General features: G+C 38.4%; 1 pseudogene; it reads left to right on the top strand.

Annotated features, from left to right (window-relative positions):
* The first annotated feature begins 7,821 nt into the window (after window positions 1-7,821).
* Window positions 7,822-8,611, top strand: LOC137498494 (piggyBac transposable element-derived protein 3-like; annotated as a pseudogene).
* Window positions 8,612-23,155: the final 14,544 nt, after the last annotated feature.

The following is a 23,155-nucleotide window of genomic DNA, read 5'->3' as shown; positions in this document are numbered from 1 at the left end:
AAAAAAAAAGTTTTTTCACTTCGCACTAGGGTGCACCGTTGTATTTCTTCAGTAGTGCCATCTAGAAGAGAATGTTCACACTTCTCACTACAGAGAAAACAAAAATAAATCGAAAAAGACATAGTTCAGAACTCTTCAAAATTTACAGATAGCGACATCTTCTGATAAACTTTAGAATTAACATGGTTGTTAGAGTTCAGGCTTCCTCCAGTAGAGGAGTTTCAACTGGCGCAAAGTTTGAATTAGCGGAGCGGAGGTGTACCGCCCGGTACAATTATTATTATTATTATTATTATTATTATTATTATTATTATTATGATTATTATTATTATTATTATTATTATTATTATTATTATTATTATTATTATTATTATTATTATTATTATTATTATTATTATTATTAGCAGGGGGATTAGGACAGGGGGTAATTATCGCTCTCTTCATTTTACGCTACGCACATTCAAGACAGTACATGCGCACAGAACATGCCGGCCACACCGTTCGCTGAATGCCATGAGTCTGAAGGAACTGATTCATCACTCTGCCTCGATGGGCACGAGTATTATCATCCACTAGTGTAAAGCCGTTGTCCTTAGTGCAGCAAATCCTGTACCACAGGTTGGAGGATATTGCCTCTCTATACCAGACCAGTCTGTTACTCTGGTTAGCAATTAGAGGCGTACGTCGACCAATTATGTTCCACACCCTAAGAACAGAATTCCATTGCTGCTGATGGCACTCCAGGATGAAGGGCTCATTCTATATCTCACCGGATCGTCTCTAGACTCTAATGTTCCTGTTGTATGACCTCACCAGAAAGGAGCGTTCACCTACACTATCTTTATGCCATGGGCAATGGTTGTTGCCTACTTCACGGAAGTTGCCGTATAGTGCAGTTCAGGAGGAGAATTTGGCACAAGGCTCCTTAAAATCTGTCCTCCGTCGTGCAGCCGCTTTCGTACAGTATAATCTGACACATTCAAATGTAGGGACGGCTGAAAAATAACGTAGCATTTATTTTGATACGATTACGTAATTCTAACTGATACAATTTTTAATGAATATGCCTTAAAAATAACGTGTTACTGTTACTTTTCGTAACGAAAAGTTCAAACTCTTAAAAATGCAACTGTCTCTCCTCGTCGTGACTTCTAACAGTGGGTTTATGAAAGGTATTTTGTCCATCTTATCATTCATTGCCTACAACCACCAAATGAGAAAATGTTTAACACACTCCTCATTCATAACCGATCTCATAGTAAAAGAGCAAACTTCAAATATAAACTCATATGCATAGGATTTGAGCTGGAACTAACACAAATGTTCCAACAAAAATAAGAAAGGTTATCCATGTACTACATTACCACTGCGTTGTTATATCAATTGTAAAAGAAAATAATTTCTATGTTCTCTTGATTACTCCAGACTAAAACACCCAATTTTCCAGTTTTTTGTTAAAACATTTGTGGTATCTTCAGATTTAGATTTGTTTGGTCATTAAGATATGCAGGTAGTATTCATTGTTCAATAATAGTACTACTAATAATAATAGGTAATAATAATAAGCATCATAATAAAATACGGATATTTATAAGTTGCATTCCATCCAAGTCAAGTCGTTACTACTACAAAGAAATTCAATAGAGATAAATTTACTAAAATGAATTTATAACAGTATTCAGTCTTGTTCATTATCACATGTAACAAGCGTTCGTCATATTATTTACAACAAATTTAATTGATGGTTATTTATAACCGTTATTTTTCAAACTGTGACTGAAGTAACGGTTCAATTTCGGCCATCAAGAATTCACTCCGCTCAACCACCGAAGACCCTGACGTAATGAAGTGGCAGTAGCAGTGGGCCTGCGACGTGCTCAAAGCAATTAATACCGATCGTCCCTGCTAGTTGTTTTGCGTGGGCGTCCTGTTCATTTTCAGGGTAAACAGATGCCCGGTTTTTGAAAATTGCCCCGCTGCCACGAGGAAATTTCTCGACAGTCAAAACGATCCGGTATTTACGAATGGTTAGCCAGAAAAAATCTTACGAAACTAGAATTATGCATTTTTAAATAGCAACTCTTCATCATGTACAACTCAAGATTCAATTGTTAATCAGAGATACTCGATCGTCGACTTCGAGATTTCGTTTGTTTGCTCCTTTGTCTGTTTTCGCCGGATGCTGATTACCACTTCTGATTTCAAATTTTCGTCCAGTTACTAGTGAGATTTGTTATTTTGTTTTAAACTTCAAGTGAAAATGCCTAAAAGAAAATGTTAAGATTGAAAATATTTCCACAATGTTAGAGTTAGTCTACATAGTATTGGACGTTCCTGAGACAACTGTACCTCCTGAGCGCATCTTGAGTCTTACGAACATGCAATGGCCCGGAAAAAGCGCCGCCTTAATGTAGAAACCCTGAAGACTGTACTAATTACTAACACATTTCAGTTGGACACGTCCAGAAATATACGACTATCTCACAAGAAACCAGAAGCTCCTGAAGCATATGAAGGGGTCGGGGCAAAAGAGTGCCAAGCAACATTTTTGGCAAAACTGAGCTGTCGGTGCCATCGGTTGACGATTATGATAAGCCATCAGTAAATACTGGAAACTTGCATAGAAACGCATTCAGGTGGCACTGCATGTGACTTTCATCTTGTTGCCCCCAACAGTTCTTAGAGACACTTGTAGCAAAACAGTGTCAAGCAACCAGGAGACCCAGATTACCATGGATTGTAGGAGGAAGCCTGTGTTATCCAGTGATTCTGAAGAATATCCCAGTGAACCTGATGTAGACCCTGACTATCTTCCTCACATAGCATGTAAAATTTCCTCTGAAAGTGGAAGTGAGGTAAGTGTTGCTTGGCATTATTTTGGCCATATCAAAAGTTTCCGCCATTGTTGCTGGGATTATGTAACTTATTAAGTCATTAGGTTATGTTCTAGGAACCGTTATAACACACTCTTGGATCTATAGCAAGTGGCTTTTTCAAATCAAAGTTTACTAGGTTTATTTTAAGGCCTTTGTTGACCAACATTCGCAAATATGCATTGTGTGGCTTGGCACTATATTGTTCCAATTTTAAATCTGTTGCTGTCAGTCATCATTTTTCTCGAGAAAGGTTTAAATTGTCTCTTTTGACCAGAGGTTCATACGAGTTAACAAAAAAATAGTGCATAATTTTTCAGCACTCTTGTTAATCGTTATTAGTTTCATAACAGAGGATACAACATGGGTATTTCTCGTACTAAGACTTGGTGTTTTGCACTGTTTAGGATATCCTGCTAAAAAGTTTGTGCCTTTTTTTCTGATAACTGCGGTGGCCAGAATATAAACTGGAATATAATGGCACTCTGGTCTTATTTAATTCATACTAAGCGATTTAATGAGATCGAACATTGGTTTTTAACATCTGACCACACATTCTTGCCATCAGATAGGGCTTTGACAAAATTGAGAAGTACCAATGAAATCAACCGCATGTGTACGACCCTGCCGAGCTGGAAACGTATCATTCAAGAATGTGGGAGAAAGAAGTTCAGTGTAACAGACGTGAAACAAGACGACATTTATGACATGGCGGCACTAAAAGTTGGACTCCTGAACACCAGTAAAAAACATGTGTAAGTGGCATGGAATTTAAATTCAGACGTAATTTGTTTCAAATTTGAAGCAAGTAATTCATGGTTTATCAAACTAAACACAAGAGTGAATACGGATTTTGAAGACTGTAACGTTCAAAAAAGGGGCAACACCACAACGTTCAGCTTGAAACTGCGAAAAGTAAATAAAAACAAACTGCAAGATGTGTTGAAACTCCTGGACTATGTCTCACATGTTCATCACCAGTTTTATCTCAGCTTGATTCCCGACTCTGCAGACACTAATGAAGTTGAAGAAGTGTAGGAAAGGAACAGCGGATCTGTTAGTTTTAATGTTATGCAAGTGCAGTTCTAATTTCTTAAATTCCATATTTTTGAAAAGAACATCGTAGTGAAAAGATACAAACAGACCTATTTCCGTGACGGATTTATGTTGATTTATTTAAATTTCTTTTCAGTTGCCAGTTCACCCCGATTTTCTCTGCTACCAATTTAAATATCATTGGTGGAAATGTTATTGTAACTGAAGATTGGTGTTAGTTTTCATTTCTGATTAAAATAGTTGAAATATCAGACATTGTTTCATTATCATAAAATAATATTCCTAAGATAAGTGTCACTCCCACTGGGGCAATAAAATGCCAAGCCACAGTATTCTGTGACACGATATTAAAAGTATTGACTTTTGACCCTACAAATAGCAGCCCAAAAGAAATTATGCCTGAAAATCACATACAATGAATATTACTGAACCTCTCAAAGCTATTATTACATCATTCCCGTGAATGGTACGATTTCACGATTTGAACAAACTTTCTAACTGCTCTCCCTTAAAATAAAGAAAATGTTGCTTGGCATTCTTTTGCCCCGACCCCTTCATATCTAAAATTCTGAAAAATATACTTGAGGTGTTGTAATTGTTGATGTGTAATTGTAATAATTTGGTATGTCGTGTGGGGATGAGTGTGCAAAGAGAAATATACTTAAATAAATGACACGCCGAAAAAAATGTGTCCCAGGTTTTCAGATTTATAATCTGGCCATCCTGTCCATTGTCAATCAGCAACCGTTTGTGTCTCCCTTAACTCTTTTGCAGACCCTGACTCACTCCAACACGAGCAGCTACATCCACCTGCCGCAATCCTTTTTGCAGCAATGTCACAATTCGAATGCGGTCAGTGGCAAAAATGGATACTCTTACCATGTTTACCTTAGTCCTATACGTGCTGTCTATATAGCACCAACCTTACAAGTGATATTGTTATACTGATCGACACGACAAATACCTCCTATCAAATACCTCCTATCAGACAATTATCGAATCTTATCTAGCTGCATACTGTAAACATGTTTGAGGTACAGTAACAGATACAATGTGAAGTCGTACTACGAGCAGTTTTTTTAGCACTGTAATATAATAATGGCGTATGGCCCCCCGTGAGGTATCTGTATTCGTTATAACTTTCCGTATAGGAATTTTCTTGTTCTCCTTGTAACCTTCAAGAGGATGATGCAATTTCGACAGTAAATGAACGTGAAGGTAATACCATCTCTCCGGGAAGTACCTGATGAAAGCTAAATTAGTATTTTTAGTGAAATTAAATTGTGACATAAAAAGTATAAAATTAGCAGTTGGGCGCCAGGAAGATAAATGTAAAATAACATGTCCTGACTGACTGACTGACTGACTGACTGATTAACTAACTGAGAGATTCATCATCGCCGAGCCAAAACTACTGAACATGAGGAAATTAAATTTTGGGGATACATTTATATTATAGTGTACAGTAGGTACTCACTAAGAGAGGATTTTTAGATATACCGTCGCTAAGGAGGTGAAAAGGGGGGGGGGGTGGTGACATTTTAAAATGTGTATATCTATATCTCAAAACTTGACAGTTTAGAGACGTGAAACTGATATTAGGAATCTCCTTTGAAAAGAAAGAAACACTTATTTTTTGTTTTCGGAAAATCCAATTAGGGGTGGGTTGAGGTGGGTGAAAACACTGAAAAAGGAGTTGAATTATTTTTTATGAGAATACTTATATCTCAAAAACTGAAGATTTTATAGACGTGAAATTGGTATTTGGAAATTTCTTTAAAAGTAAGAAACACGTATTTCTGCGTTTTTTGAAAATACACTTGAGAGGGGGATTTGAAAACAAATGAATAATGAGATGAATTATTTTTATGAGGACGCTTTTATCTCTAAAATTGAATATGTTATAGACGTGAAAATTGGTGTATATATATATCTTGTCCCCTTTTTCGGGTTCGCTCAGCCGGCTGCACGAGAGTTCCAAGGGTGGAACGTTCGTAGAGCCGAAATTGCTATATCAGGACATTTTAATAAAAATGTTATTCGCAGGTCATTGGTGGCAGGATAGGCGTTGGCTAGCAGAAGAAATTACACAAAAATAAAGAAAATGGAGATTTATTGAACACAAAGAAAATTTTTGGGCATCATTTCGTGAACTAAATTTTGAAATCTTTCCTTGAATGTGAAGAAGAAGAAAAATATTTACAAGTGCTTAAACTTATTGAACTTCCTTAGGATTTATACAAACACTAGCTGATGTACCCGTGCTTCGCTACGGAATTCTACATTTTATACAGAATTCTAGGTTAGGTAGTGTACACATTGTGAGCAAGATTGTATTAAATTGCATAGCTCTTAACGTTACCCTAGAATTGCGACGGGGAAGTCACCAAACGTCTTTTCTCATTTGCTTCTTTTTCTATTGGCTTTACGACGCACCGACACAGATAGGTCTTATGGCGACGATGGGACAGGAAAGAGCTAGGACTGGGAAGGAAGCGGCCGTGGCCTTAATTAAGGTACAGCCCCAGTATTTGTCTGGTGTGAAAATGGGAAACCACGGAAAACCATCTTCAGGGCTGCCGACAGTGGGGTTCGAACCACCTATCCCACGAATACTGGGTACTGGCCGCACTTAAGCGATTGCAGCTATCGAGCTCGGTCCGCACTTAAGCGACTGCAGCTATTGAGCTCTGTTTTCTCATACGAAGACTGGGTTAGGGAATTTTCATTGTAATGGTAGGCCCGCTTGCCTACCATCAGTCACACTCAGGTTGGAGAGTTTTCATTATAATGGCAGACACTCACTCTCCACTTGCCTTTTTACATCCTCAGAAAGACTGTCTTACTGGTTTTCTCAACTGAAATGAACATAGGTCATTACGACGACGTCAGTAGGTATGGCGCGATTAAAAGCAATGCTTTCATAGGAAATAATCGATCAAATGAAAAACCACACATTTTATCACTTTTAACGAACAGTACTACGCTGCCGATCGAACAGTCCAAACTTCCAGAGCTGGAATGATCAAGCAGCAGACAGTCGTGATCTGTGAACACCCTATCCTCTTGAGTCCAGAAGTGTACATATGTACACCTTCAATTTTTATTTTATTTCGACACATTGAGGTTAGATTTTTATGTTTGTGCCATGTGCCACACGTATGTTTACCTTATTAGTTCCAAATAAAACCACTAGATGCACTATATACCTGTTCAGCTGTGAGCCAGACCACATGGAATTTTACATTTGACCAAGATGGCTGCTAGAGAGCACAGCAAGGTAAGTAAGTACCGGTAAATATTATATTTAACGGCATATAAATGAAATAACTATTGGAATACGTTCAGTTACATTTAATGATTGAAAACACATAGTATTTAATGTGTTGTAATTAATATTTCGGTATGTTTTTATCCGGTTAAAATGAGGTGTACATTTGTGCACCTCAGGTCCCTACAACAATATTCTCCCTGTTTGAGGTTATGATTTTTTCCTATGTTTTCTGCATCATTAACCAGTGTTTTACATTTACAGGCATCCTTACTACAGATGCATTAGTAGATTTACTGAATAACAGTGATGCCGAACTGTCGGACACAGATGAGTTACTTGAGACAGTATTTACAGAAAACTAATCCACAGGATCTGAATCAGAAAATGAAGATAATGTACATTTGACAGCTGCTACTACACCACTGCAAGTAAACACCCGTTTGATGAAGTGGAAAACAACAAGATATGTTCAAAATATTCTATATTTTCTATATGAAGGAACTTCTCTTCCCATTATGTAAAGCATTTGCATGTACTTGTAAATACAAAATTAGTGTAGGCCTAATTTACGTTTCATAAATTTATGTTAATTCATACTAATTTGGAATGCTTTGTAGAATGGAGAGAAAGGGGCCTGAATTTGAAGAGGAACTGGAGGTCCATGAAAATGGTCCTAAAGGAGTACAAGAGGCCTTTCATGAATATCTGCCAACTGCTTTTTGGGAATTGTTGGCTGAGCAAACAAACCTGTACTCAGTGCAGAAACGTGACTTGCGCTCTGTTCAGACCACAGCTGTAGAATTACTACAGTTTACAGGGATTCAGATTTTGATGGGTAATCTGAAGCTACCACAGGCGGAACTATACTGGAGCAGGGAATTGAAAGTGCCTTTAATTTCTGAATGTATGCCTCGAGAGAGGTATTTTGAACTCAGGATTTACCTGCATTTCACAGACAACCTAGCTGAGCATGACCTGTCTGATAAACTGTGGAAAATCAGGCCAATGATAAATATTGTTAGGGATAAGGGTCTGACGTTGCCAAGGTCTGCACACCTGTCGATTGATGAACAGATGATACCCTTTTCAGGAAGGTGTAGTTTTCGTCAGTTCGTCTTCTCAAAACCTAACCCACTTGGACTTAAAATTTTATCTTGGCAGCTAGAGATGGATTAACATTAGACTTTTGTATATATCAGGGGAGAGGAACTGTTTTTGAAAATGACTTGAAAGAGCTTGGTTTGGGTGGCAGTATTGTGAAACTGTTAAGTGTGACAGAGCCAAAGGATGGACATCATGTAATTTACACTGAGCGTTTCTTTACCAGCATGAAGTGTGCATTCTTGATGCGTAATGGCATTCATCAAACAGGAACTGTCTTGAAAAACAGAATTGGGCCTGTGGTTAGTAAGCTGAAAGATGACAAACAGTTGCAAAGAGGGGAGTGGGATGAGAAAGTTAGGGAATATGGAAAAGTTTGTGTTCTGAAATGGAAAGACAACAAATGTGTTACTTTTTTGTCAACTTGTGTTGGAAGTGAGCCACAGGCCACATGCATGCGTTGGTCCAAACAGAAAAAAAAGAAAATAGAGGTACCACAGCCAGCAGTAACAAGGAGTTATAATCCAAACAGATTGTTGGCATACTATAGATGTACTGTACGAATAAAAAGATGGACAGTACGAGTCTTCAACCATTTTGTAGACCTTGCCCTTGTCAACGGCTGGTTAATGTACAGAAGGGCCTGCTGGAAATCAGATATCCCTAAGAGAAAACAAATGAGCCTCCTACAATACCGTCTCCATGCAGCTAATGCCCTTATTAGATCTGAACCAATTTCACAGTCAGTCAGACACTCACCAAGAGGACTGCACACTGTTGGCATTGAGGATGATGCACAAAGGGAACAGGAAGAACAAGACCCAGCCTCTAAATACCGTAAAGTGATATCAAAGCCTATTCCGGAGGTCAGATATGATATGTACGGGCATTTTCCCAAGTAATCAAATGAAAGCTTTCCATCTGTGTGTAGGTTCCCAGGATGCAAGTCCAAATCAAGAACCATGCGTGTAAAATGCAATATGTACTTGTGTGTCCTCAAGAACAACTGATTCATGAAATACCATGTAAAGTAATGATTGAGCATGTAATTACAATGTAATATGTACAGTATTCTTGAATTTTTCAAGTATTTTTAGAGTTATAGCTTGGTTTGGACACTGACGTCATGATTTTTGAGGAACATCTTGCTTATTATTACATAAAGTTCTCAAGTCAGATTTATACCTTCTATTTTTAGTTTAAGGCATTTATGTAATTTTGTGATTTAATCTGGGTGTAAATGTACCATACTTTTCAACATTAATAATGTATATATATAATTTTGTTAAATATATGTAATAAAAACCTGAGGTGTACATATGTGCACCATCAATTTTGGACACCCTATCAGTAGAATATTTTTTCTGAAATTTTTGTCAACATCTCTGATTCCCTATTATCCACTCTAGTGAATATCACTGTCAAAATCCAAATTTTTGTCTCCTGGGACTGAAGAGGCTATGCCCTTTTACTAATCTGTTTCCTAGGAGTACCCGATGAGTCGTAAAATCTCAATTCACTACACTGGTGGGGGAAAAATCTATCTGACTTGGAAGAAAATTTTTTCCTCCAAGCCAGAAGAGAGACCCCGTTTTCACTGCTAATTTGGAATGAAATGAATGTAGAATTTAATAAAAGTGAAGAGGAAGAAGATTTTCTTAAGAAAAGGCTCTTTTCAGGGTTGAATTTTGAGTTATTTAGTGAATTGTGGTGGTATAATTTGAAATAGGCCAAAATTGTAATTCTAGACCAGGTCATTCTGCTACTACTAATACTACTAAGTGAGCCTCTACCTTAAGTGTGCATACTGCTAATTAAAACAGCGCGTGGGAGTAGGGATCGAATACCTGAAACACTATGATGAACCAGTGTGTTACGTATCAGCAGTATCAGAAAATGTATGAACCAGAGGAATGGCATGTTAAAGAAGAATGTTTTCTAACTCCCCAGCTATTTCCCGTCAATATTCAGTCAGGCTGTTATACTCGGTACGCAGCAGTAATCCCATCCATCGGAGAAGAGTGGCAGCATCGGAGACAAAGAACATCGCAACAAACAATGGTCAATGTAATGTTATTGTTAATCAATGTTATGCGCTTTCCATATTGTAGGCGTTCACGTGTAGTTTTCTTCCGACTCTGAAATACCAGTCTTCTCATAGTCGGTACGGTAAAACTGAATAAAACATAAATGATCCGAAATATTGTATTCTCTATAAATTTTGTTATTTGTTTTTTTCGATAGGACCAATAACATAGGTATTTAAAAATTAATGTTAGGCGCCTTCCCCTAAACTACAATTTCATCCAGGGTGAATAAAATTGTGTACAGTTTAGACTGTAGTTTCTTATTCCCCGATTCTGTATACAGATTTTCATTAAATTATGTTTACCTATTTTCTCGTGGCTCGGCGTTGATATGGATTTAGCAACACAAATACAAATTCATGAATATGTGTTTTCATAGCCGGTACGGTAAAAATGTATAAGACATAAATGATCGAAAATTTAATTCTATATAACTTAAGTTATGTAGTATTTATCGATAGGACAACTAATCATATAAATATTTGAGAATTAAAATTTAGACCTTCCCCTAAACTACCATTTCACTCAGATTGAACAAAACAATGTATAGCCTAGATTGTAGTGGCTTATCCCCCAACTTTACATACCGTTCATTAAATTCTCTTCAGCCGTTTTCTCGTGTTGCGTGTACAGACAGACAGACAGACAGACAGACAGACAGACAGACAGACAGACAGACAGACAGACAGACAGACAGACAGACATTACGGGAAAAGTAAAAAGGGCATTTCCTTGTTACTGTGGACACGACTTATGTATGTATGTTCAGTCCGTCAGCGTTGCCGCTGGTGGGATCCTTAACAGCTCTGCCATCAGCTGTCATAGATGGCCTAGGCATCACTGAAGAGGCGTACTAGGGAAATGAGGAGTGAGGTAGTTTCCCGTTGCTTTCCTCACCGAGCCAGAGTTGCTATTACATATCAGTCTGCCAAGCCCACTGAAATGCATACACCAACCGACCCTATGAGCAACATTTTCACACCATTCATAGCAGGGACTGGCTGCACAAGGATTGGCATTACTAGCGTCGCTCATACCTCAGTCACTTTCATATTGTCAAAGCCAAGGATAAGACAGAGACAGATCTATGAAAGTAACAAAATTGCTCTAGCCTATACCAGAAGACATAGTCCACTGTAAACACTAGGTCCTGCCAGCAAAGGCGGACACGACTTATATGGCGTATGCGTGGCGCGGTGATTATCTGACTGAGTGTTCCATCTGAACTGCATTCTACTGCCATCTGTGAGCGCCGCGTAATAGTACAACGTCGCTCGGCCAATTAACGATCGAGTACGACAATATGTGCGTGGTTGTTTTGTTTTTCCAGTTGTTGTTTGAGATCGTGAACCAAAGGTCTTGGAAGCTGGTCCCAGATACTTGGTTATTAAAAGAACCCTTATCAATAAGAAGAAAGACGGGCGAGATGTGGCGGATTTTCGACCCCGGTTAAGACTGTGGCCAACCGGCCACACATTCTAGTTGGATTTGTGGTTTGTTTATCAACTCATATTTACTTCGGAGAAATTGTAATTACCCTGCATGATGAAATCTGCATGAATACCCTTTCCCACCGAGGCATCTCCACAATGCTCAAGATTTTTTGATTTGGACTGAACAAGTTAAAAGATTCGAATTGCGAGTATGTTTTAAACTACGGTTATCAAGAGGAATTCCCTTTATCACGCGGTAGCCCTTACTCTGGCGTTAATAAGATGTAATTTTTCTTAAAATCGGGACTCAGATTTCTTATGTGTTTGTAAATTTTCATTTCAAAACCTTCTTGTAACTTTTAGTTAAGCGTTATTCGGTGGATCACAGATGAAAATCCGCAAGTTGGAGTTGTTTGGTCGATGTCTATCTGATAATGTTTGGTAGCCATGTTTTAATCGTGACACGTGGTTCGTTTCTATGGGAACTGTTGTAAACAAATATGGATTCCCTGTGTTGATCAAACAGCTGATGGCTGTCGATTGTATCTTTGATCCGGTGTGTGGGCTCGTACTGTACTCCAATTTACTAATCCTAAAATTGAAATACGTCTTCCTTTCCTATGATTTAATTTGTTGGTGGTTAGGTTCTATTTCGCCTAAAACTTGCCTCTTCTGTTATACTAGAAGTGTCGAGAAACAAGAGCCAACTTACCGTTAATTTTTCCACTACTGCTCAACTATTTAAATTGATTGATTATTTTGGTTTTCAAGGATTGTGATACAATGGTTTATTCTTATATTTTCAAGGGTCGACCCAAGTTATATTATCTTTTCTTTTAGTGTGATGATAATTTTCTTCATTTCCTTTAATAATCGTATTTTAAGTCCGAAAGTTATTACTGTTCCTTGAGATTTGAAATCTAGATCCATTAAAGTTGGTTTAATTTTTTAAATCTGTCTTTCCTTTATAGTCAGTATATTCTCTTAGATTTTGATTCACGTAGCCTCTGGCACCGAGTGTCCGTTTTTCATGCTTTTTCTTCTTTGGACATGGTGGTAAGTAATTCATTTCCGTAGTTTTCTTGTAAGGTCCAGTGTTGCCAAACTACTACCGATTGGGAAGTTTTGGAGACACCAAGGTAGAGTTGGTTGTTATACTGTTGTGTTGTAACACTTAAACAGAAATGCAATTCGTTTCAAATTCTGAGCAATGTACAGACAAAACTCTTATTTTATACATATAGATTAACAAAATAATGGAATTTTTATCAGTATACTCTTCTTCCAGGCAACGAAGGCGAATCATAATGACTGTAAATCAATCATAAATTTCAACATTAGTGAAAATTCTCACCCTCTCTCAATTAACAATGTTACATTTCCATAAAACTCCTTTTGTTTCAATTGAAACCTTTTGTTCTCTGAGAATTTGTGCATCCTACTTACTCGGTAGCACATTAACCATGTAGAGTTCAACATATCTACCGCATTATTATTTTTATTATTACATCCTTTAAGAAATTAGATTATTATTTTTTATTTCTATGTCCTAAGTTTTGCCTACATTACTGTACATTTTATACACAAAGATTCAAGTTAAGTCTGCAATGATTTGTTCGTTTTATGCTGTATTTTAAGTTTCTCAGTTAAGTTCCTTTTATGTCATAAGTTATCATTTTACTTCACAACTAATTATAGGCAACGTTTTCTCCTATCGTCACATTATGTCGCATTTTAACCCTACACTCATTCTTTAATATTAATTGTATCATTTTTCGTTTTTATGTACGAGACATTATTCTCTCAGTTACATCAATAAGTCAACTGGAACTGCGAATATTATATTCCTATAGCTCAAATTTTTAACAATACATTTTCCATTATTTACTACATTTTTATCAATTACTATTCTTATCAGATTCTTTGGTTTATTCCCTCTTTCCGAGACCTCGCTCTATTGTTTTCAATCTAGTTCATCATCAAACAAGTCCGACTCGTTGGCTGAATGGTCAGCGTACTGGCCGTCGGTTTAGAGGGTCCCGGGTTCGATTCCCGGCAGGGTCGGAGATTGCTTAATTCCAATGGCCCGGGGGCTGGGCGTTTGTGCTGTCCCCAACATCCCTGCAACTCTTACACAACACATAACACTATCCCCCACCACAATAACACGCAGTTACCTACACGTGGCAGATGCCGCCCACCCTCATCGGAGGGTCTCCCTTACAAGGGCTGCACTCAGCTAGAAATAGCCACACGAAATTATTATCATCAAACAAAATTAATTTTACTGTATTAAACCATTTTTTGAAAATATTAGAGCATAATCCATCAACAATCATAGTCCTGGGTTCAACATGATCAGAATATCTCGCTAAGTGAATTCGCACAGAGTTCCTAAAATCCAAATATGAATAAACACAAACTGATGTCACAAGATTTCAAACACATGACATTCACACCATCATATCAGATAAGGGTTTCATTACGGAATTAATTTATCGCTATCTAGGTTTATTATTATTATTACTATTATTATTATTATTATTATTATTATTATTATTGTCTTTTTATTTTTCGATTATAAGCCCTCAGATTATTTAGATAGCCCTACAATGACGACACACGCAACTTCTAGTAAATGGTTGAAAACAAATAATGAGACGAAAAATCACGTATCAGGCATAAATCACTCCGCCACCATCACGTACAATTAGGGATAAATTAAGATAACATACGCTCAATCGCACGAAACCAATACTTATCCACAGCATACAAGTCTTTAATTGTTGAGATCATTTAAGTTAATTTACTACTATGATACATGAGCAACGTGTACCCTAGTAGTCACCACATGGTTATAATTCAATCCACCTTTTCAATTAGCCCACTCATGCCCCACATTCGCCGTATGAATCCATACCATATCATTCCAGTCGAATTGGGCATCTATGGCATTTCAACAATCACCATACAACCAAATTTAACTCTCAACAACTTATGTTTAATTATCCCGTCCTACTTCAGTCCACATTTATTTTCTGATTATAATTCCCTATCTCATGAGAAACTATTCCGAAGAAATAAATATCATGTGGCTGCCAAGGAATGAAATAAATGTTACGATCTGATTTAAATGGTTAGGATACGTCTCAACTACAATCAATATCCTAATTTAAGTCATTGCTTTAATGTTGGCTTCTGAAAGTATTAAGTTTTTATTTCATTATTATTATTATTATTATTATTATTATTATTATTATCAGGGCCTCATTATTCCAGTGATAATCTTTAGAAGATCGTAATTTACACACAGACTCGACTAATGAACTAGTAACACCCATGCTCCAATTAACCAACGCCAAGATCAAATAAAAAATCAAATTTATCTAATAGCAAAGACATAATTAATCTAGAATACAATCTCACGAAAATCTATAGAAAAGAAAATAATATTTAATTGGTACTCATATTTCTCGATGCAGACAGATTCAGCTGGGATGTGTAGACGTGTAGACATTTCTCGATTAAGTTGGATAGTAGAAATTCATTGTGCTGGCTCACATAATTACAGCTTAGACGTACATAATGTCCACGAAGTCACACCCTACGAAATTGTGGCGATAATTCCACGAAATTCTTGCGAAGATCCTCCCTCGCCCCTCCATGACTGATGATCTTGCTCTCGTAGTTACGCTGAAATTAAGATTAAAATAAGAAATTTAATCCATTTTTATTTACACCACTAAGTTGTGCACTATTATACTTAACTTGTCTATTTCTTGACCCAAAGATGTACATTCACTGGCTCCTTGGAATAGTATCCAATACGTATGACTCCTAGCTAGTATTAGTTGCATTTAACATCTTTATTCAATATCCTTCACTCGCATAACTCTCGCCATAAGGTGGTTGGAGTGGTATCTAGCTGACTTACGCATTGTGATAATCTTCTCTGTTGATCCACTTCGTATTCGACGGATTCAAACGTTCGCTTGTGAAATAACAATTTCCTCTCGACGACTCGAATGTTCCCCAAGTTTACTTCAGACCGAAGTAATCCACAAGAAATCGAGAATGACATTCTAACTCGCAGTTGGAATACAAACTCATAAGACATTTACAGACAAAGTCCATAAGACAAGATTGTGCGGTCGGTAGATGCAGAGTAGGTTGTTGTCCCATATGCCCTGTACTCTGACCGGCCAACCGAGCAGAGGAAAGTTGGCCACGGCTCTACCGTGGCTCTACGCCTCTGCATTCGGGAGACGGGCCTGGGGCACAGTGCCGCACTTCACGCCTGGTCCCACCCGTCGGCTCTCCTGAGAATGGTTTTCCGTGGTTTTCCATTCTCCTGCACTAAGGCGAATGCCGGGACAGTTCGTAGTATAGGCCACGGCCGCCTACCCCCTCACCTTCTCCGCACATCTCCTTCACCGTAACAAATCTCCCGGCCTGAGAGACGGCGTCACCGTCTAAGAGGTCCGCCACCCCCTTCAGGGGAGGAATGAAAACGTTTAGTAGTAGTAGTAGTAAGATTGTGCACATACAACACACGCTTTTCGCCGTCTGTCTCAACAGTGAACTGTGTACACCCCTATCTCATTATTTTTGATTCGGCGGGGTGACGCCGCAACTCTACCATCGCACCCAGCCGACCCAACAAAGCATATAGGCCAGACACCAAGTCGGAAGTCGGCGGAAGTCGGCCTCCCAACATGTACACCTGTGTTGTCCTGCACGTCCAACAATCCATAACTGAAGACACCATCCTATCTGAACTCCGCAAGTCTGGAGTATACTGCGCCACAAGGCTTTATGAAGGTTCCGTACCATCAAACGACATCCTTCTTGATTTCAACACATCCACCGAACGTGACCATCTTCTCGCCACTGGTGCACAAATCTGCAAATGCCTCCATCGCATGGAAGACACCCTCAGCAATATTTTAGATCACCTCCCGGACTATTCCCCTGATCCACCGCCATACTTCAAGACCTCCGCCAGACAGGAACACCAGTTCGCAAAGCAACTCGGATTTTCAACGTTACAGGAGCTACCCACCTCGTTCGCCTTCATCTACCGACTCCGGACATCGCCCAACATTTCATCAACAACGGGACCGGGCGAGTTGGCCGTGCGCGTAGAGGCGCGCGGCTGTGAGCTTGCATCCGGGAGATAGTAGGTTCGAATCCCACTATCGGCAGCCCTGAAAATGGTTTTCCGTGGTTTCCCATTTTCACACCAGGCAAATGCTGGGGCTGTACCTTAATTAAGGCCACGGCCGCTTCCTTCCAACTCCTAAGCCTTTCCTATCCCATCGTCGCCATAAGACCTATCTGTGTCGGTGCGACGTAAAGCCAATAACAAAAATCAACAACGGAATCCATCTTCAAGGCCGCCATCATCTCATTGAACCATCTCGCTCTCCTTCCCAACCTGCTAACCGATCTCATAGGAAAAAGAAGAATGTTCGTTCCTTCTATTCGTCTTAACATTACACCTCTCGACACGTCTAGTTAAGTGACGTATTCTCCCGATTAGAGTTGCTATTGGTCGAGATTGCCGCTTAACTGTGATTTGTTCCCATTACGAGAATACGGATCATTCTAGAATTCAGACACCCCCTTCTCCAGTTTTCTCGCATGGCGTTAGCATACCGCTGTGACGTAGCCCATGTGTCCTTCACCGCTTGACCCAGTTCCGGCTTACTTACCTCAACGGGACGGCCTGGCTATCAGCTGTTAACTCGTCCGTGCGTATGTATGAATAAAAGAATGAAAATTAAACCCAATATCCTTTTGTTCCCATAAGGTACCATTTTGACTGGTACAATATATAAAGGGCAATAGGCACCCACTAAGGAAGGGTTTGAAAGAAATTCCACCCCTAAGGGGATGAAACGGAGTAAAATTCTAAAAACCAAAATATTCATTCCTCCGAAACCGTTGGGCAGACAAAGTTTAAATTGCACTCAATGATTGCTTCTTTATATACTATGTGTTAAATTAGGCAAGTTTAGAAAAAAACAGCCTTTAAGGGATAAATGGGGGTTAATACCCAAAATCCAAAATATTCCTTTCTCTGAAACCGTTAGACGTACGAGGTTGAAATTTAACACGATGGTTCCCCCTTGTATGTCTTAGATTTTGAATAAAACGTGGTCTTAAAATAATACACGCCTATGGGGTTTTGACCGGGGGAGGGGCTGGGGGCAGCTGACGACATAAACATTCATTTCTCTCCAGCCGTTTGGCATATGTGCTTTAAATTTCACATGCTGGTTACCCTACACGTCTTAGTTTTGGAATGAAAGTGTTCTTAAAACAATTTCCCCCATAAGGGGAGGGGGGTTGACTAGGGGTTGACTTCTGATGACATAATTATTCATTTCTCTCAAACCATTTGGCATACGAGTTTGAAATTTCACATGACGGTCGTTCCTATATGTCGTAGATTTTAAATAAAATGTGGTCTATAAATACACCCCTAAGGGGTTTTGACGGAGATGATGAGGCCTAAAAACATAAATATTAATATCTCTGAAATCAATTGACATATGAAATTGAAATTTCAGATGATGTTTGCTCCTGTACCTATGTAATGGATTTTAGATAATAAGTGGTCTTAAATCAGTACACCCTTAAGGGTGCTTGACTGGGGGTGGGGATAGCTGACGACATATATATCATTTCTCTCAAACCGTTATCTTAGATGTTAAATAAAAAGTGGTCTTAAAATAATACACCCTTAAGCTCTTTTGACCGGGAGGGAAAAGCCTGAAAAAAATACCCGTATCTTCGAAAATATTCGACTTACAAGGCTGAAATTCTACATGATGATTGTTTATAACAGATTTTAAATAAAAAGGTGGCCTTAAAACAATACACCCCTAAGGTGGTTTGACTGGGGGAAATATCCGATGACAAATACATTTATTTCTCTGAGGCTGGAGGGTGACGACAAAATTATTATTCATCCCTCCAAACCGTTTGAAGTGTGAATTTTTACAAGAACTTTGGATATCGCAGGTGTCAAATATGATATAATTCAACATATTTCACGTATAAAAATTGGGATCATGTAGAAGTTGTTGAAGTTGTAAAACTAAGTCTCCACAATAGCCAAGGTACTCGACCGAATTTCCGACTCCGTTTCTTTATTGCTAAAAAAAGTTATTTGAAAAACTCTGGGGTTTAACTAAAATAATCTTGAACTTGATACACAACTGGAAGAAAATTTCTTTCAGAATGTATACCATTATTGGTTACTACGTAATCTGCGGATGTTGAATGTCTAATATTTAAACCTCTCAAATTACAAATCACTTTCCACAAGCTTAATACATGTAATAGGCGTAAATAAAAATGAGGTTTCATCTCGATTTTTATCAGAGACCGGTGTTGCCCTCTACACGCACTAAATTCTGTGTCATAGATTTTAAATAAGAAGTGGTCTTCAAACAATACATCCCTAAGGGGTTTTCACTAGCGGGCGTTGAATAGTGACAAAAGTATTAACTTCTCTGAAATTACGAAGTTAAAATTTCAAATCGTATCCTAGGTGTTAAATAACAGCAGGAATGAAACAAATTTAACCCCTCGGAGAGTTAAATGGGGGTTAATATCCGAAAACAAATACATCCATTCCTTCCTCTGAAACCGTTCAACGTACAAAGACACCGCTAAGGTTTTAAAAGCGGTTGATTCTGAAAACGAAATTTTTCATCCCTCCAAAACCGTTTGACGTACAAATTTTTAATTTTACGAGAAGGATCTTCGTTTATGTCCTAGGTGTAACTATTTCTCCCCCAAGGTGTTTAGATGGTGGTTGATTCTCAAAAACACAATATCCATTCTTCCGAAACCGTTTCAGGCACGAACTTAACATTTTACATGAAGGCTGGTCGTTTTATGTTCTAGATGTTAAAAAATAATTTGATAACATTCATCGCCTAAAAATCATTCATTCCTCCATCGTTGTTCGACGTACAACATCAAAATTTCACAGGTTGATCGCTTTTACATCCTAGATGTTAAATAAGATAGGGTTTAAAATATTACATTTCTTCTGTACAGGGTTCAAATGTGTGTTAGATAAGAACGTTAAGAATCATTCCCCCAAAACCGTTTGAAGTACGAACTTCGGGTGTATTTTACAGGCTCAGCCGACAGTAGACTCTCCAAAATGTGGAATTTTGAAAAGTAACTTTCAATTTAAAACCGTAGTTAATCACGGGTATCTTGCTAGTATATAAATATAAATTCAAAACAAACTTAATATAGTTACAAAATTGAATAAATCTCGGGTCGACTCCGAAGATTCGAATATGCATTTGCGATGGTAAACCTTAACTCACTCACACCTCAAAATGTTCTGTTAAGGATAGGTAAACTAGTAACTGAGCAAATAAAAAAGACTGAAATATCTAATAAATAGTTTATACAACAAATAACGCTGAAAATAAAGGATGAAATTAACTAATATAATTATTGTTTGACACTTTTGACGTCATAAGATCATTTACAAAATATTGATAGTAAATGAACATGGCACTACTAGTCTCGCACAAATATGAAATCCCTCTTTGAATTCTTGAAGATAAAATGCAGAGTTCCAGTAGAAGCGCATTGGTTATACATTCGTTCGAATGTTGTTAGTGGTCTGACTCCATGGCTGAGTGGTCAGCATCTTGGTCTCCAGTCCTTGTGTCCCGGGTCCAATTCCCAACCGGGTCCAAGAATTTTAATCGTAAAACTGTTAATTCCCTTGATTCGTAGACTGGGTGTTTGTGCTATTCCCAAAATTCCTGCAACTCACACATGACACAAAACACTATCCTTCGCTTTACAAACACGCAGTTTCTCATAGACGGGAGATGCAACCCACCCTACTTTACAAAGGCTGCATCATGCTAGGAAAATCCACATGAAATTGCTATATTGTTCTGGGTAAAACTTATAAATTCGCGTGGTTAATGTCGACAGCTTTCATTAGTTATTAAACAGTGTAAGGCTGTAAATTTAAACACAATAAGCACATACTTTTTGTATATGATGGATCATCATAATACGGATGAAGATAAACTTGGTGCATTGATAACCAGTTCAGATGTGTATTTTCCAGTTCTGCTGTGTCTCGAATTATTCCAGCAAATAAGATATTATGAAATAAGTATTGTGATGACTATTGTATAGAATGGATTTGTGCAAGCTCAGTGTTATATGCTTCGACGTTCTCTCGATCGAATGTATAAAGTCTGATAAACTTCTTGAAACAAGACATCCGGATCATTCTGATTAGTCAATTGACTTTTTAAATGAATGCATTAAAAATTAAACAAAACAGAAATGTGATTCGAAAAACTTGCATCAGGTAACAGTGATGAAAAAGCAACCTTCGTTTCATGCTAAATGTCATTCCTTATTACTTAAAGTGGTAAACCTTACGCAACAGGGGAGAAATGATTGGTTTTAACAGGTGGTGGAAACCGTGGTCTCATGCAGGATAAATCGGTAGCTAAAAGATATCAAAATCACTGTTATGTGTAAATAGAAGGTCTGAAGTATTTAGTGAATTAACTGGTAGGTCACAGGAACTTAATGATGTGATTTCCTTTAAAATTTTTGACTTATGTATTTTGTTTCTGGGAGATACTATGAGATGATGAACAGGAGGAAAAATGGCCAGAAGTTACAGGATCGTTTTGTTTCCAACAAATATGCTAATTTACCCTGGTGTATTGTATACGTACAACTAAGTTTCTCGCCTCTTTTTCGAGGTAATATCTGATACTTCTTGGGAGTAAATCAGCATTTCTTACATTAGCTGATTACTCATTTTCCATGTACGCAAGCTGGCTTAACCTTGTATATGGCGTCTTAGGATATTGTGTTTGATTTGTTTAATGTTCCATTGATGCTAGAAGAAAGAAAATGAATTTATTTTAACTTCCCGTTTGTCTATATTTACTTGTATCTCCTCTTCTCTCTTGATATTCTATAAGCTTTACCTTTATGGTATAGCATAGTTATGTTCATGCCCCTCCTGGCATATTACGAGTTGTATTTGCTATTTGCTTTACGTCGCGCTGACACAGATAGGTCTTACGGCGACGATGGGACAGGAAAGGGCTAGGAGTGGGAAGGAAGCGGCCGTGGCCTTAATTAAGGTACAGCCCCAGCATTTGCCTGGTGTGAAAGTGGGAAACCACGGAAAACCATCTTCAGGGCTGCCGACAGTGACGAGTTGTATTAGGGTGAATGTTCATGTGCTTGAGTTTCTGGTTAAGTGTGGCCCTACTACCATTTTGTTTCTCAGAACGATGGGAGTGTTGCTGGTAACGTAACCATATAAGATGAATTTAAGGAATCCTGTTAGCGTACCTCAGCATATGATTTACTTGAGTAGGCCTATTTGCAGTACGCAACAGGAGATTGTCTGCGAGATGTAATGGTTGTAAGTTTTAGTCGACGATATTATGAAATGGTAATTGATGCCTTCGGAGAGAAGACATGATGGTAATATGATATCTGGTCCGCTCCACTGAACTTTCCTGGATGGCTAGTGAGAAATACGAACCTGGTATATTGGTTGGGGACACCGAGTATCCCAATACTTCTTGCCACACTGCGTGAATGAAGGCTTCGGCCCAGTGTTTGTGCTATATTTCGCTTTTTGTCAGGCTTTTTCTTTATATGCGCAGTTTTGATATTCATTTTGGTCTTTTTCACATTTTACGAGTGTGTATTTGATGCTTTTATCTACACCAGGCATCTATAAAATAGGGAGGCTAATTTGTTTTCCTCACTTCAAGGTTTAGATCTTTCCACTTGTTTCTGGCTCAATTTCAACCTTTGAAACATTGACCTATGGGGCTATTCCCTTTATGTTTATTATTTAAAACCAAGTCTGGAATTCCTGTTACTTGTTTGATGATGTCCTTTCAACGCGTGTTTGTGCTAGAGTAGGCTCTATCCATTTATTTAATGAAATCATATTAAATTATCTCTTAATTTGTTCCTTTTGGATACTCTCCATTTTGGCATATCCTTTGGGTCACAAGCCAACGGCCGTAGCCGTGTTGAAACACCGGATCCCGTGAGATCTCCGAAGTTAAGCAACATTGGGCGTGGTCAGGAGTTGGATGGGTTGCCAAGCGCTGTTGGTGTTGGGGGGGTAAGGGAATGGAGCGGCGGAAAGGAACTGGCCACCCTACCGCACGTAAACTCCGGCTCAGGAACACCTCTGCGGAGGTTCGGACCTGCCTTCGGGCAGAATAACCCTTACCTTACCTTTGGGTCACCGCAGAAATCTCATTTCTGTAGCTTGGT

The sequence above is a fragment of the Anabrus simplex genome, chromosome 2 (genome assembly GCF_040414725.1).
Source record: "Anabrus simplex isolate iqAnaSimp1 chromosome 2, ASM4041472v1, whole genome shotgun sequence".
NCBI lineage: Eukaryota > Metazoa > Arthropoda > Insecta > Orthoptera > Tettigoniidae > Anabrus > Anabrus simplex.
Note: the sequence above shows the minus strand (reverse complement) of the source record. Positions and strands in the feature narration are given on the sequence as shown.